The sequence below is a fragment of the Uranotaenia lowii genome, chromosome 1 (assembly GCF_029784155.1).
Source record: "Uranotaenia lowii strain MFRU-FL chromosome 1, ASM2978415v1, whole genome shotgun sequence".
Classification (NCBI taxonomy): domain Eukaryota; kingdom Metazoa; phylum Arthropoda; class Insecta; order Diptera; family Culicidae; genus Uranotaenia; species Uranotaenia lowii.
The window spans coordinates 192,400,153-192,418,183 of NC_073691.1; the positions used below are offsets into that span (position 1 = coordinate 192,400,153).

General features: G+C 36.1%; 1 long non-coding RNA gene across 1 annotated transcript; it reads right to left on the minus strand.

The window, feature by feature from the left end:
* Positions 1-382: 382 nt before the first annotated feature.
* On the minus strand, positions 383-2,124 carry LOC129751757 (uncharacterized). Its single transcript, XR_008738790.1, has 2 exons — positions 1,991-2,124; positions 383-644 (listed from the first exon to the last, which is right to left on the minus strand). It is a non-coding gene; the product is annotated as an uncharacterized LOC129751757 (long non-coding RNA).
* Between the last annotated feature and the right edge of the window lie 15,907 nt (positions 2,125-18,031).

An 18,031-nucleotide genomic window follows, 5' to 3' on the forward strand; every position in this document is an offset into this window, starting at 1 on the left:
CCACGGCACGGATGGGTTGGCGAAGCACGCACCTGATGGATGTTCCCGGAACCAACCAGAAAACTGTGCTGCTGATGACGTCTTGGTCTTCTATATTACTTCTTGGTCCCACAACTTTCCGGAACTCGTGATCTGAGGACCATTTTTCAGCTTTACCGGTTTCCGTTTTCTTTTTATAGAGGAACGACATACACAACTACTTACTCTCTAACAAACAATGGCCAATAAACGACATTGACGGTTTAATCCCATTATTGGTTTTCGGCTCAATGACGGTCGACTTGAAGAATCACTTAACGTTATTGGAAATGTAAATTGATTGACCTATTTTTCGGGAACTGTGCCAACAGGGTTTCTTTCGAAGGTGGACACTATCGAGAAGTTTTGAGGTAATCAATTATTTGGAAAGGACATTTACTTTTCATTATATTCAGATACAAATTGATGGGAAAAAATTTAATTCAAAACCATCGTTCCAGTTTTTCGTGCAGTACTAGCATTTTCTTGGACAGTTTCTACCAACGGTTTCGGAATTGCTCTCAGAAATGTGGGCTCACATTTATCACCAACACAACTGCAGCGAACGGGTTGGTCCGGGATGCCACAAATTTCCTCCTGGCCCAGTTGGGGTAGCGGCGCTGAAACTGGAGATGAAAATATTTTAAGATTGATTCTTTTTTTACGGCTCGAACACAGAATGAAATTCCTAGAAATCAACTAATTTGTTTAAAACCCCAGTGTATTAGATGACAATGTGCGACTGAATTTTTTTAACCTATACTGTAGATCTCAGAATGTACGAAATAAAAAATAAAAGATATGAAAATAATTAAATTCCAGTGTGGCAACACTGGAAGAGAAGCTACGAAGTGTAAACAAAAACACAAGTCAGTCAATGATCTTTTCTCGTGAGTGACAGACGTGTTAATCTCTGAATTGAGATTCATAAGAATCGTGAAATCACGACTATGGCGTAGTTGGTAATATGAGCACAGATTTTCAAGGCTGATGCTCAGATTGTTTGGAAATGGTTCCGACTCCGGTAAATAAGACAGAGCAAATGGAAAAGCGCAGATTGTTAAGGCTGCTGCTACGATTGATTGCTCCTCCGGTAGATAAGATGGAGAGACTAGAAAGAGCAGATTGTTAGAGCTTCTGCTTTGATTATTTGTTCCATCGGTAAATAACAGGGAGTGACTGAAAAATTGCAGATCCTTAAGGCTGCTGCTGTTTGTTTGTTTGTTTGTTTGTTTGTTTGTTTGTTTGTTTGTTTTGATTTAGCCTTCTGGTGGAAAAAGGCGGATTGGCTTAGGAAGCGGAGATATTTTAGGCTTTCACTGCTGTTTGTTTATCTTGATTTGGCCTTCCGGTAAATAGACGGATTGGCTTGGAAAGCGCAGACTTTCAAAGTGTGCTGCTACTGTTGGGAGTGTTTTGATTTGGCCTTCCGCTGGAAAAAGAAGGATTGGCTTAGAATGCGCCGATTTTTAAGGCTACTGCTATTGATTTTTAGTTCCTCCGGGTTATATGACGGAGAGACTGGAAAAGCGATATTTGTCAAAGCTGATGCGATTGATACCAATCGCTAGCGTAGAGTGTAGCTATGCAAGAACCTTACTGAGATAGCAACTAAACGATAACGCTATTTAACCACTGAAACCTGCGTTGAATCTTTCATTTCGATACGACTTAAGTTTTATCCAATTCTAACTGTCAGTAATGTACATTTATTCATACGGTCATGTTTTAGAAGGAATCGAAAATAACCATGAGCAGATGGTTATTTTTGAACAACCTTAAAAACAACCTCAAACAAACTGCTGAAAATAATCGCATTTTTCTATGGGTCATACTGAAACTAGCGAAATCCCCCGTTTAAACTTTTTTTCCGATTTTTCTCCTAGCTTTGTCTTAAGATCTTAAAGATCTCACTCTCACCCATTTTAGATGTCAGAATTGATCAGCTCTAATTACCTTCATAATAACCTACCTGATAAAATCGTATGGTATGCCATCAGCAAAACAATGAATGAACTTTTGGTGAAGGAAAACATTTTGGGTTTATGTTGTTGTGGCTGTCGCGATCAGATCTTTCTCTGGATAACTGACTGATGACTGAGCGCTGCACGTTGCTTTTAAATATGGTTGCAACAGTCATTACACATTTCAGTAGTTATTCGAATAATATGTGAAGCAAATCAATTTTCATGGTGCTCTGTAAAACTTGAAAATTGATTAGTAGCACTGATAATGTTATTACTTAACTAGGAATGGATTGAATATGGACATATTATAGTTATGTGTAGCATTTGACCTGCATAAAGTTGCACCCAAAAATTAAAAAAAAACAAGTTTTATGAAATAAGTTTGGGTTGATATTTTGTATGTAACAAACGCGAACAATGTCAAGGAGTAGACGATGACTTTTGCTAACCGCACGCGTTTTTCTTTTCGTCCACGAAATTTTTTCAAAATTTTTTATTTCAGTACATAATACAGTCGGGAATTAAATACAAATGGCATACAGTGAAAGCTGGAAGGAAGTGCAGAAGTGTCCACCGGAATTTTCGAAAATTTAGAGGGAAAAAAGTGTTATTTCATGAAAAGAATTTCAAACCTGTAGCTGAAGGAATGGAGTGTTTACACATTGAATTAAAATTTTATTCTTGTGTGGAAGTCCTGGGTTGTTAGTGGAAGCGCTTATTGTGAGGAGGATGCGAAAGTTTAGAAGTAATTTTATCCCTTGAAAATGACATAACTACAGAAATAATTGTGGAAAGCCCCGAACGAATAGGGAGAAATCTGCTCTGATGTGTTTCATTTTTCCCTCATATGGTTTTTTTTTCTGCGGTCGGCTTGCTGCGATCGATTATTTTTTTCCTGAGAATCACCTATACCCAGGGCTGTCAACTATTTTTCGGAAAAGTCTGGAAGATTTTGAAAAAATGTCTGTAAATGTCTGGGCACCGAAATTTTGAAGGAGGTGACCTTTATTTTTTGGTCCCCAGAGCGCAATGTTCCAATATTATGTTTCTGTCACTATGCTCTGTCTGATTCTCAATTTAACATACGTCTTCAAAGCATTTGCCATTATTGATAGGTTCCGAACACTTACGCATTCATTATTCATAAATTGTCATCATTTCCTGCCATTTTACACCAGGACAAATTTGAATTTTCATAGATTCTTAGAACAATTTTTGTCCAAATCCAAAAGTATGGAACTGTCTGGAAGAAGTGTCAAAAGTCTGGAAACCTTAAAAAATGTCTGGCAAAAGTCCAAAAAGTCTGGAAGATCAAAATAAAATCTGGAAGGTTGACATCACTGCCTGTACCTATCCGAATGTTTAGGGGAACTAGGGGTAGCACGCACTCGTTAAGAAGAATCTGCTATAACTCGTAAATGTAGAATGTAATCCAGTGATTTCGAAAATAGTTTTGAAAAGGGGCATGTTCTTCACCAAAAGAAAAAACAACAGGATCACTTAAACTATTCATATACGTCTTAATCGTGAAATTTTGAAAGGTTAGGTATATTATGATTTCTATTTCGTTAGGGGCAAAGGGCGCATATGTGTGTACCCAAATGCACCGGCAAACGTTTTTTTAAATGGATCAAAATTAGCCTACATGTACAAAGTCATTACATTACTTTTCATTATCTTAACAAATATTAAAGTTACAATCAAACAAGTTCATTACAATTTTTCTATTGTTCCAATTAAATTCGCGGATACTTTTTGAAACAAATACAAATTTAAATTTGGAAAAAAAAATTCCATGCAATAAGCTATATAACTTACTGCTAACCACAATGCCGTTTTTTGGAGGGGTTGTTCGCAATCAATACTTAAGATATCTTCTATATTGACAAAAACAATCTTTTTTTTAAATTTATTATTAAAACACTTATTTACTACAAGACTACCTCCTCATTTTCACATCCTTTCCATTATTCTTCTCTACTTATATGAACTAATTTAAATTTCAAAATTTGCAAAAAATGCATTTTTGTTGTTCCACCTATTTTCTCTTATTTCTTTTTGCAAGACATACAAACTGGGATTTTTGCGGTTTTTTTTTATTAAGTATGATATCACTTTTGCTACTAACCAAAGACCAGCTTTTTCTTGTTGGTTATTGTCATTTGTTTTCTTCGTCAACCTATTTTCGGGATCATTCATTATTATTTTCAACCGTTGTACAGTGGGGATTTTTGATCAAAAAAATGTACCTATTCCTGTGACGATCGCCTAAACTGTACTAAACTCTTGAAAACAACCATTTATTTTGCAAAAACACGAGGAATAAAATGGTCTACACCGCTTTTTGATAAAACGACTCTAAACGTCTCATTTTACCCGATTTCCCCTATTTTTTTTTGGGTGTAAAGATATAATTCCGATTGTAGCAATCTGTCTTGCAACAAAAAAGTCTTATAAACCATACTCATCTATATATGTAAAAATGTCGACTGAATCGATTGGTGTACTCCAATTTCTGTTTTTACTACGACAAGTGGCTCATTTTGCCTCTTTTCCCCGAAACTTAAGAATTTTTTCAAAGAAATGCAGTCAAACAAAAGGTAATCCAACATTTTTCCAAGATTTATTCATCCTCTAGCTAATCGTGTTGCTTTTTTGCACAAGAATGAATAGAAATGGATAAATATCTCCAACTTCCCCTAGGTTTTTTAAATTTGTGCAAAAATTTCACCGTAACAATCGAGCAATTCACATACCAAATGCAAAAACCAATTGATTTAGTGTAAAATTTATCGCTGAATCGAGTGGTGCACACCGCTTAGTGCTCAGCTTACGAGAATAACCACAATCATCCCGTTTTCCCCTAAAATTAAGCAAAATGTTAATAAAAAATCATTGTAATAAATGGCAATGCATCCGGAAATGCACAAAAATGATTGATACAGGTGTGAAATTCATTGTTGAATCGAATGATATGCACCGCTTAGTGTAAAGTTGACGAGAAAAGCCTCAATAACCCCGATTTCCCCTAAATTCACGCAATTTCTTTGAAAAATACATTGTTACAAATGAGAATTTAATTCAACAAATGCAAAAATATTGAATCAATTGTAAAACGATGAATTCATTCCTTGTATTAAAATGCAAGAAACATTATTTTTATTCACTATTATATACAAGTACACCCAAAGTTCAGCCTCTATGCCAATCATGAGTAATCAATAACCTATCGTAATTGACATAAGAAAAGAACGCGCCCGGGAATGATTCGATTTGCGACCGCCGGCATTAACTTTCCAGCGCAATCGCATTGTATCTGACTGAAGACAAAGACGAAGAAGGAAGAAATAAATACCGGCCAACAACAGGCAGCCAGCAAAAAACACATTCCCCTATTTCAATCCACCGGCAAACAACCACCGGTTAAGTTGCCCGGCTTTCCAGATTGCAAACCGCTCAAGTCCGTAGGTTTGACGAAAATCGAAAAATGTACTGATTTTGGCAAAATGAAACTTGATGACCTTTTTTTTTGGTCTTCAGAAAGAATGTTCGTTTATCCGTAGAATCCCGTTGACTTTTTTGATTATCCGTAGAAAATCTGTAGGAAATGCTGAAAGTCCGTAGATTTCGAGCATCGATCCGTAGCTCGGTAGAAATGCTTCAAATCCGTAGATCTACGGAAAAATCCGTAGATCTGACAACGCTGTGGCTCGGCTTTAGCAGCTGTAGCGTGTGTATGTAAGGCAGGCAGTAAGCAAAACACAGTTCTCATTCAATGGGTTTCCCGTTTCCTTCACTCCAGTTCCCTTTCCTGTTCCCTTCACTAGACAAAGAACTACCTTGAAAGGAGGCCATACGCCAGGAAGCCACCGTTGTGCGTTTTTAGTGATTTTTCGGTGGCAGAAAGCCTATGCAAATATCCCTCGTCCTGCATCAAGCTCAGTTAGTACACTGGTGAAGATGTCGGATTGGAAAGACGATATAAAAATGGTGTTGTGAGTTCGATTCTCTCTTCTTTACGGCACTGTGGTTTTTTTTTATTTTCTTATTTTTGGGATGAATTATCCAACAGGATAAATGGTTTGGGAGGATGGTTTGTACAAAATATTTCGATCCCGACCGATTTTACTCCAACCGTTTGGGCGCTTATTCAAGCAGTGCCATACACTATGCAAATCGTGTTTACAGCGACAAAATTTCATCGAATTTCATCGCATTTGTACAAATGTTGTGTAGTCTGTGGCCCGCTTTAGGGACTGCCTGTGTCTCAACCATACGATGGCCAACGCAGATGGACCAGAACCAGTCGAGACTGGTACAAACGCCGAGGAAAGCATCCGGATGCAGCACGTCAAGCTGTTCGCCGAGGGATACACTAGCATACACTACACTGACACTCACACAGATCTAAGGTAAGGTAGTTATAAGAGAGGGTGGGAAAATTGGGGAAAATCGGGGGGGGAAATTTAGTCAATATAAGTTTTTAAAGCCATTTTGCTGATTTATTTCTTTATGATGCTGAAGCATTGTATCCATCTTTTGGGGACGCGCGGAGATGATCGTTTTAGTTTTTTTTATGTTGAATCGCAAACCTGTCCGTGAAGCCGAAGACGGGCCGATGCCCCTTCCGGCAGGACTTTCTTTCTGATAAATATTTTGTCCTCTGGCTGAGTTTTTTTTTGGCCGGTTTACAAGCTCCTGAGTGCGGACATGCTCCGGAACTCTGAACTTATCCTTGGCCGGGAAAAACAGGTTGCCGGGGATCTGTTTGAAGTCGGCCTTCACATATGTTTTGTCTTCCATGATGCAGCATTCCACTTTGGGTTCCGGTTGAACTACGCAGTTGTGATTTTTGGTGTGATACGGAATACTTTTTCTTTTACTTCTGGGCCTCCGATCGGTTGTCAATCGTTCCTCTAAACGCTTAATCACTCGCGACACCGTGGAATTCGTGATTCCCAACGTTTTAGCGATGGAACGATGCGAGAGATCAGTGTTCTCATGACGAATGCGCGAGATTTTATCACGCACAGCACTTTAAAACTTACAAGATGTAAACAATGCACTATGAACGAAATCCACCCAAATTTTCATTAAATTCTACCCTACGGTTAAATAGTTAGAGCAATTTCATAGTGTGGCAATTTCATCACCCTTTATTCAGAGGAATTTTCCAGATTCCAAGATGTTCAATAAAAAATGCATGTTTATCTTTTTTTTTATGTATGTATGTATGTATGTATGTATGTTGATAATCCACCATGGGTGCACGGATTCACCGCAATTTTACCGAAGTATGGATACATGTAATAATTAAATAACTTCCAACTCCATACCCGGCACCATGGCGTGTGATCTGTTATGAAGTGATTGTGTAACGTGTAAATGGAGAGTTATATTTGGACGAACAATTCAAACAGGTGCACAAGCAGTTTCAAATGTATAATATGTTTAGTATTATACATTTACTACAGGTACTCAGGCATCCGTGTATATACCTGGCCAGTTGACACGTGATTGAATGTTCTAATTTAAATAATCGAAACCAAAATATCATGTTATGATACCATAAAAGAACAATATCACCAGTTAGGATCCATTAATTTCTATGTTTTTTTTGTATGTGATCACATTTAGCTAACCGACAATCGCGACAATCTTTTGTTTCCAAAATAAATTTAAGTGGAAAACTTATCGTTTTACCCGCTGTAATAACCACATAAATCGAATAGCGACAATAGAATTCGATCCCAGCAAGCCAGGCCATTCACATGCGTCGCTAAGGCAACCACACGAAAGAGGGGAGTTTATTTTTCTACACCACACCTTAACTGACGCGTCCTCTGCCGCATGTAAGCTTAGTCTCAAACTTTTCGATAATGCATTTATGTCTTATTTTAACAAAATCACTGGATCATTAATTCCATATTAAGTGTTAACAGAAACCAACTTCTCATTTAGATCATCCTATCAACGACCTTAAATGCTCTTCAAATCTTTTGAATTCCGAAACAGCACGAATAAACGCCATCACGATTTCGGACGCATTTTGTAAAGACATTTTATTGTTTTCACGGACTAATTTCACTTTTTCGTTGATACTTACAGTGTCGGACAATAGAATAGGACTGCTCTAAGGCAAAATATTCAAATCACCTTTAAACTGCCAATTCGAATATAATAATATGCGACACCTAGCGGCAAGCACTTATAGTAGTATGCCAACTTTGTATACTGCACGTTTGTTGCAATCAAAGCAACCCGTTTGTTCTACTCGACCAGAAAGCTGTCAGAGGGTGAAAAAAGTCGCGTCATAAAATAAGACCAGTTCATCGGTTCGGCTGTTCCGGCATTTTCAGCGCTCTAGATTTGAAGAAAAGGTGTTGTTTTCGGTGTTGTTTGTCCATTGTCGTGTCCTGGTAAGTATTTCCCATAAAATTAATCATGTAAATCATGAAAACATACAAAAAATATAGATTTCCTTCCTCCTACTGTTTTCAGCGAAAAAGCGAGCGATCATCCGGAATCTTTACAAGGCTGGCCAACGCGAGATTGCCGACTACTTAGGAAGGTCGAAAACTTTCGTTTTCAACGCGCTTCACAGCACCGGCAAACGGGAACTGACCGGCCGCCCCCGCAAAACGACGCCGAAGGACGATTCGGCAATCAAGCGGGCCTTGAAAAAGGACCTTTTCAAAGCGTCCAAGCAGATCAGAGACGAGCTGAACTTATCTGTGAGTTCCCGGACGGTTCAGCGACGGTTGGCGGAGAAGGGACTAGGAGGAAAAAGTCCCCGGAAGGTGCCGATGCTGACGCCGAAGCACTTGAAGGCGCGGCTGAAGTATGCGAAGGACCACTTCGATTGGGTCGGTCCGGAAAAGGAGAAACTATGGAGAAATGTGCTGTGGTCGGATGAGGCCAAAGTGAACCTCATCGGCTCGGACGGAAAGAGTTGGGTCCATCACCCACTCGGCTGTGCGTATATACCCCAGTATACAAATAAAACATTCAAACATGGAGGAGGTAGCATCATGGTGTGGGGGTGCTTTTCTTGGTACGGGATGGGTCCCTTGTACTGGATCGACCGGATTATGGACCCGCATCTCTACGCTCAGATACTTCGGGAAGTAATGCTGCCACACGCCGAGTGGGAGATGCCCATAAAGTGGCAGTTCCAGCAGGACAACGATAAAACGGTTAAAAAGTGGTTCCAGGATAATAAGGTAGACGTTATGAAGTGGCCAGCACAGTCCCCTGATCTCAATCCCATAGAGAACCTATGGGAAATAGTCAAAAAACAAGCAAAAACAACAATGAATCAAAGCAATCGAAAGATTCCTTTTAAGATTGCTTTGATTCAGTTGAATCATTCAACCAAGTAGGCTCACAACACAACAGAAGCAGCAGCTGTGGGAGAGAATCCAGGCGATGTGGTACGCTATCCCGGTGAGAACGTGCCAAAAGCTGGTGGAGTCGATGCCGAACCGGGTGCGAGAAGTGATGCGTAATAAGGGTTACACCACCAAGTACTAACCCTGCAAATCGATCACGGTATGAATTTCCTTTTTTTTTTTTATTTTTTTACCATGAATTCTAAAGCGGTCCTATTTTATGTCGCGTTATTTTAGTCAGTAAGTATGCTTAAAACGCATTTTTAAATAAAGGACAATTGTTTTAACTACGGATGATTCTCATTTCTTTGAAGAATGGAATTTACAATTTGTAAATGGTTTGATGCACTTAAATGGAATTTTTATCTCAAAGTTTTGTAACTTTCTGTTTTGGATTGAGCTGTGGTCCTATTCTATCGTCCGACACTGTATGTATTTTTTTTATAGGATTTTAACCCATTTGGATTATTTTTCCTTTAAAAAAATAATACATTAAATAAATTATAATGAGTCAGGTCTAAACTCCAAGCAAATGCAGTAGGTGCAAATGAATTCTCTGGTTGGGATGGAATTTAGATCACTCCTAAGCGCAAAGGGGACAAGAATCTAATTTCGGATTAAAATTCTATAATTCTTGAAATTTGTCATGTGAATTCTACTTCAGATTGATATCCATACAACGAGTACTCATCAGGTCCGTAATAGGCTTCATCACCTTTTACCCTGTTAGTAAATTTAGATGCACATTCTGACACGGTGTCCTGCACCTGGAAAGAGGGGAATTGATTTTGGTTTTAATTAGTGTGCATGTGGAGCTTGAATTTATTTATCAGAATCATTCTGTTTTGTTTGCTTTCGATTAAATTTTTCTGTACCCACACATAGTCCTGGACTGACTAGTTCCGGTTCCTGTAACCAGGCTGAGTTTGAGAGGGAAGAAAACCGAACTGAATGAAAATCGCTGGTTTGGGTATGTGCTGGAATGGATTTGGAGTTCGAGTTAAACTTTAATCAAATCGGGATTTCCGGCTAGCGCTGGTTCAATTATGCCCTGGGGATTACGGAAAAGAGCTTAAATTCGATGTTTGATTATCTCCTCTATTGTTATTGAAGCTCAGGATTAAGAGTGCTAACAAATTGTTTCACTGGGTTCAGGTTGATATTACATATATTTTAGAAAAAAATTGAGTAATTTCTGAAAGCCTGTTAGAAGAAAAATTTCAAGTCCAACATAGAACCTAAAGGGACTCAAAAGTAGAATCCCAACAAACTGTTGAAAGCCAATTCCGATTCAGTACTGCAGGACATCTGCTAACGGTCGGTTTGGGCTCTACTTAACTCCTCAGGGGGAATCTGTTCGCTTATTCCGGCCTTGATTGGATGCAGCATGGCATGGTCGTCCTACGATTGCAGTCGATCGTTTCCTTTCGAATTCAAAAGTTATTAGTGGTGAGAGTCTCAGGAGAACAGTTAGCATGGGTCTGTTTTTAGGAAGGTTGTAGGGGAGGGATTCCAACTCAATCATTCGGCAAAATGTTGCACACCATTAAGCCCGTAAGCAATCTTTCTCGATGCACGTTTCCGGATTTCTTGTTCGGAGATTTCCAGCGAGATGGTGCTTCGTAATGCTCCGGACTGTGACGGAAGGGACCGAGGGAAGATTCGAAAACAATTTAACTTTCATGCGGTTTTATCTGGAAGGAACGATACACAAAGTGACCGCAAAACCCTCCGGATGGAAAAGCGGCAAACTGAGCCACAGCACAGCTAAATATCTCCTACATGCATCCCTCTCTGCCGGCTGATGGGAAAAGACTCAACTAAGCCGCTCTTCTATGCAACCCCCTTTAATCTCCTTAGAACCCAATCGGAAGCATCTTCTGGATGTGGTCTAAGTAATGGAGGAGATGCAAAAGAGTTGGAAAATTCTGGTTCTTGTGTCCACGATTGATTCATCGTCTTCCGGTTCGAGTTGTTTTGGTCGGACTAAACAGTCGAATGATTTCATTGGATCAGAAAATTTTCGTTAAGGGAAGAAGAATCTTCAAAACAAATATAAGAACCAAAAAAGTCAGGACTGTCATATTAATTTTTTTTAACAAGATGGTCAAGTTAAGCCATTAACAATATTGACATTTTTCTTGTTTTATCATGTTATTCATTTTTATCAATTTGGTTAAATAATTTTTTGGTGAAAAAGTTTTTTAATTTTTATAACATTTTTCGTTACTGTTATTATTGTTACTTTTTTCTATTTTTATTTTATTGAATTTACAATTGGAATATTTGGTTATTTACCTTTTTTAAGTAATTTTTGACATCTTTGTAATTTTTGTAATTTTTGTAATTTTTGTAATTTTTGTAATTTTTGTAATTTTTGTTATTTTTGTCATTTTTGTCATTTTTGTCATTTTTGTCAATTTTGTCATTTTTGTCATTTTTGTCATTTTTGTCATTTTTGTTATTTTTGTCATTTTTGTCATTTTTGTCATTTTTGTCATTTTTGTCATTTTTGTCATTTTTGTCATTTTTGTCATTTTTGTCATTTTTGTCATTTTTGTCATTTTTGTCATTTTTGTCATTTTTGTCATTTTTGTCATTTTTGTCATTTTTGTCATTTTTGTCATTTTTGTCATTTTTGTCATTTTTGTCATTTTTGTCATTTTTGTCATTTTTGTCATTTTTGTCATTTTTGTCATTTTTGTCATTTTTGTCATTTTTGTCATTTTTGTCATTTTTGTCATTTTTGTCATTTTTGTCATTTTTGTCATTTTTGCCATTTTTGTCATTTTTGTCATTTTTGTCATTTTTGTCATTTTTGTCATTTTTGTCATTTTTGTCATTTTTGTCATTTTTGTCATTTTTGTCATTTTTGTCATTTTTGTCATTTTTGTCATTTTTGTCATTTTTGTCATTTTTGTCATTTTTGTCATTTTTGTCATTTTTGTCATTTTTGTCATTTTTGTCATTTTTGTCATTTTTGTCATTTTTGTCATTTTTGTCATTTTTGTAATTTTTGTCATTTTTGTCATTTTTGTCATTTTTGTCATTTTTGTCATTTTTGTCATTTTTGTCATTTTTGTCATTTTTGTCATTTTTGTCATTTTTGTCATTTTTGTCATTTTTGTCATTTTTGTCATTTTTGTCATTTTTGTCATTTTTGTCATTTTTGTCATTTTTGTCATTTTTGTCATTTTTGTCATTTTTGTCATTTTTGTCATTTTTGTCATTTTTGTCATTTTTGTCATTTTTGTCATTTTTGTCATTTTTGTCATTTTTGTCATTTTTGTCATTTTTGTCATTTTTGTCATTTTTGTCATTTTTGTCATTTTTGTCATTTTTGTCATTTTTGTCATTTTTGTCATTTTTGTCATTTTTGTCATTTTTGTCATTTTTGTCATTTTTGTCATTTTTGTCATTTTTGTCATTTTTGTCATTTTTGTCATTTTTGTCATTTTTGTCATTTTTGTCATTTTTGTCATTTTTGTCATTTTTGTCATTTTTGTCATTTTTGTCATCTTTGTCATTTTTGTCATTTTTGTCATTTTTGTCATTTTTGTCATTTTTGTCATTTTTGTCATTTTTGTCATTTTTGTCATTTTTGTCATTATTTTCATTTTCGTAATTTTTTTTAATTTTTTGAAATATTTTTTTTTATCATTTTTGTCATTTTGGATATTTTCGTCAATTTTTGTCATTCGTCTTTTTTGTCATTTTTGTTATTTGTTCATGTCTGTTTTGCATTCTCTATTCATATACTTTTTTTATAGACCTCAAGACTTATTGCCACTAGTTCTGTTTTTAATTCCATTTTTGGATGAGACAGAAGTAAAATCCCCAATTGAAGCGGTCACCTTGTATCATCCCCAAACAACAATAACTGAAACGAACTTCCTTCGGTTGTCAGCATAAAATAACAGCATTCCGAAACTAGCGAGAAAAAAAAACCCTAACATAATAGAAGGAAATGAAAACGCATCTGGTCCTGATGCCATCCCTAAAAAATAGAAAGGAAAAACACGTCGATCGACTGTCTAGCAACGAAATTGGAACGACCAGGAAAGGGGGGATGAAACCGCGAAGGATCCAATGAATTCAACCCCCCATTTGCCCCATTCTTCTTCGCCAATAGGGACAGGAATAGGTTGGTCGGATAAAATAAAGCGAAAAACTGCTCGACTGCATTGTTGTTGACTTTGGGAAGCTGTTTCCGAGGATTTCCGAGGGTTTCTGGTTACTGGTTACTGGCTGAATGTTTTTCAGCTCAGCCACTTGTAAATTGCAGTCACGTTCACGCGTTTCCGCCTCAGCTCAGCACTTTTCTGGTGGTCTAATTTTATCTCTCGAAAGACTTGGACGATTTTTTTCTTCTGCTCCGTTCATCTTCTCGCCTCGTTGCGGTACGGCCAACAGTTTACTTCATTTATCCTGACATCTCTCGACAAAAGTTCTATTTTTCTCCTCCTTTCCCCCCCAACTAAGTTACTTGGGCTGTGAAACTCCCTTGTTTGGCCTAGTGCTAGCAGTGGAAGAAAAGAAACTGAAGAATTTGGCACAAATAAAATTATGATGTAACGTTCGAGCAACACGTAATTTATTGTCAGTTCATAAATCAAGCATCCCCCCATCAACTTTCGGCCGGTGTGCTGGAACCATTTTTTCTTCATTCGACTCTAACGAACATCAACCCGCTGCCGAGATAACGTTCTCGGATTTCCACGAAGGAACCGAATGGCACCGGAAGCCTACAGGTTCAGTTGTTGGAAAAACCGAGAGGTACGGTTCCACGGGAAAAACCTTAGACTAACATCGCCTATCATTTTTCATTTTCACTTTCCCTGGCACGGATGGTTGCTAAAATGTCTATCTCCATATACGAACGTGTTGGTAATGATTTTGGGTCCTTTATTTGAATATTTCGCAAGGACTTTGGTTGGCAAGCGTCTCAATTTGCTTCCGACCATTGACGAATTCATTAGGGGTTGAAAAATGATAGGCTGTGGTGAAAAATAATTCAATGCTTTGTCAAAATAAATTGTTAAAATTGTTAAAATTGTCAAAATTGTCAAAATTGTCAAAGTTGTCAAAATTGTCAAAATTGTCAAAGTTGTCAAAATTGTCAACATTGTCAACATTGTCAAAATTGTCAAAATTGTCAAAATTGTCAAAATTGTCAAAATTGTCAAAATTGTCAAAATTGTCAAAATTGTCAAAATTGTCAAAATTGTCAAAATTGTCAAAATTGTCAAAATTGTCAAAATTGTCAAAATTGTCAAAATTGTCAAAATTGTCAAAATTGTCAAAATTGTCAAAATTGTCAAAATTGTCAAAATTGTCAAAATTGTCAAAATTGTCAAAATTGTCAAAATTGTCAAAATTGTCAAAATTGTCAAAATTGTCAAAATTGTCAAAATTGTCAAAATTGTCAAAATTGTCAAAATTGTCAAAATTGTCAAAATTGTCAAAATTGTCAAAATTGTCAAAATTGTCAAAATTGTCAAAATTGTCAAAATTGTCAAAATTGTCAAAATTGTCAAAATTGTCAAAATTGTCAAAATTGTCAAAATTGTCAAAATTGTCAAAATTGTCAAAATTGTCAAAATTGTCAAAATTGTCAAAATTGTCAAAATTGTCAAAATTGTCAAAATTGTCAAAATTGTCAAAATTGTCAAAATTGTCAAAATTGTCAAAATTGTCAAAATTGTCAAAATTGTCAAAATTGTCAAAATTGTCAAATTGTCAAAATTGTCAAAATTGTCAAAATTGTCAAAATTGTCAAAATTGTCAAAATTGTCAAAATTGTCAAAATTGTCAAAATTGTCAAAATTGTCAAAATTGTCAAAATTGTCAAAATTGTCAAAATTGTCAAAATTGTCAAAATTGTCAAAATTGTCAAAATTGTCAAAATTGTCAAAATTGTCAAAATTGTCAAAATTGTCAAAATTGTCAAAATTGTCAAAATTGTCAAAATTGTCAAAATTGTCAAAATTGTCAAAATTGTCAAAATTGTCAAAATTGTCAAAATTGTCAAAATTGTCAAAATTGTCAAAATTGTCAAAATTGTCAAAATTGTCAAAATTGTCAAAATTGTCAAAATTGTCAAAATTGTCAAAATTGTCAAAATTGTCAAAATTGTCAAAATTGTCAAAATTGTCAAAATTGTCAAAATTGTCAAAATTGTCAAAATTGTCAAAATTGTCAAAATTGTCAAAATTGTCAAAATTGTCAAAATTGTCAAAATGGTCAAAATTGTCAAAATTGTCCAAATTGTCAAAATTGTCCAAATTGTCCAAATTGTCCAAATTGTCAAAATTGTCCAAATTGTCAAAATTGTCAGAATTGTCAAAATTGCCAAAATTGTCAAAATTGTCAAAATGGTCAAAATTGTCAAAATTGTCAAAATTGTCAAAATTGTCAAAATTGTCAAAATGGTCAAAATTGTCAAAATTGTCAAAATTGTCGAAATTGTCAAAGTTGTCAAAATTGTCAAAGTTGTCAAAATTGTCAAAATTGTCAAAACTGTGTTAATTGTCAAAATTGTCAAAATTGTCAAAATTGTCAAAATTGTCAAAATTGTCAAAATTGCCAAAATTGTCAAAATTGTCAAAATTGTCAAAATTGTCAAAATTGTCAAAATTGTCAAAATTGTCAAAATTGTCAAAATTGTCAAAATTGTGAAAATTGTCAAAACTGTCAAAATTGTGAAAATTGTCAAAATTGTCAAAATTGTCAAAATTGTCAAAATTGTCAAAATTGTCAAAATTGTCAAAATTGTCAAAATTGTCAAAATTGTTAAAATTGTCAAAATTGACAAAATGGTCAAAATTGACAAAATGGTCAAAATTGTCAAAATTGCCAAAATTGTCAAAATTGTCAAAATTGTCAAAATTGTCAAAATTGTCAAAATGGTCAAAATTGACAAAATGGTCAAAATTGTCAAAATTGTCAAAATTGTCAAAATTGACAAAACTGTCAAAATTGTCAAAATTGTCAAAATTGTCAAAATTGTCAAAGTTGTCAAAATTGTCAAAGTTGTCAAAATTGTCAAATTTGCCATATTTGTTAAAATTTGCAAAAATTTTCATATGGTCATAAAATTGTCGATTTTCTCGAAATGAACAAGATCGAAATCAGTCCCGATTCGAAGGATGATTGAATTCCAGAAAGTGGGTAGACTCTTCAGATCTGCTGATATGTGTAGTAGCTCCTTTTTGATTCAAACTAATGAAGTCAGAAAATATCATCAAGAAGTTCAATTCAGCACCTTTTCCTGGTTTTTTTTTTCAGTTCCTCATAGATGTGAAACATGATTCCCTTCATACAGAGAAGGAACCTGTCATCAGCCCTGCTCCAAAAGTTAGAAGAAAATGCGTCCAAACCACAAACACGTACACGTAGAGCTAAGCGAAATTTATCACGTATTGATGCTGTCAAGAAGAAGATCTAAAACTCGGAATGGACTAAGGAGTCGAGCGAGAGGAAAAGAATGAAAGTGGAGAAGTCCAAACAGAATAGAACCTCGGTTAAGCTAACAAAAGAAAGCAAACTAACACCATATTGAATCAGCCATCGACCGATTGGGGTTTGAGAAAGCAACAGAATCAACATTTGGCTATAAATCATCTTCGCTGACCACATCAGGAAAAGTTTTCACCCCTTCTTCTCAGCGAGATATTTTTCGCTTCTTTCGGGTTCATTTTCGAAGCAAAGTTGTCGAAAGCAAGAGTGAACGACAACACAGATCTCTTTTTATTGGCTGTCGATTGGCTGCGATGCGCTACTAGTACTGTCCCTCAAACTCTCCTGGACTACCAGAAACCCAGAACCGGATTACCAAGGGATGGTTCAATGAGACAACTCCCCCCACCACTCTTTGATATTCTTTCCCTATACAGTAGCTGATTGAATTTCATCTTCTATCAAACTTTTTTCGCCCACCCACGCGAGATCTCATCTCATTGATGGTTATTGTTTGTTTTTGCTGTAGTTGCTCGGTAAGTGCCGCGGACTTCGTTAAAGAACTCCCCGCTATCGGAGAGATCCGGCTGTATAAGCGAAAAGTTTTCCTTCCGATTACTTGCGGACATCTGCAGTCGACCTCCGCCCCTTTACAGAGAATATTGCTCGAGGAAAACACAAATTCGATCACGCTGATAGGAGGGCGGCAACTGCAAAGTTAATTGCCAATTTCGATCCATTGCACGAGGAAATGCTGCCAGTTTTTTAAGGAATCTTCACTTAAGTAGATGGTTAAAGTGTAGGGAACGAATTGAACTGCTGAAATGCGGAAGTTTCCCATTAATTTAAAAATTAAATCCCATTTTTAAAAATTTACCTCGTTCCGTTGTTGATCAAGAGTCGAAAGTTGAGAGTCGAAAGGCGAGAATCGAGAGTCGAGAGTCAAGAGTCAAGAATTGAGTATCGAGAGTCGAGAGTCGAGAGTCAAGAGCCAAGAGTCGAGCATAGAGAGTAGAGAATCGAGAGTCGAGAGTCGAGAGTCGAGAGTCAAGAGCAAAAGTCGAGAATCGAGAGTAGAGAGTCGAGAGTCGAGAAGCGAGAGTCAAGAGTCAAGAGTCGAGAATCGAGAGTAGAGAATCGAGAGTAGCGAGTCGAGAGTCGAAAGTCCAGAGCCGAGAGTCAAGAGTAGAGAATCGA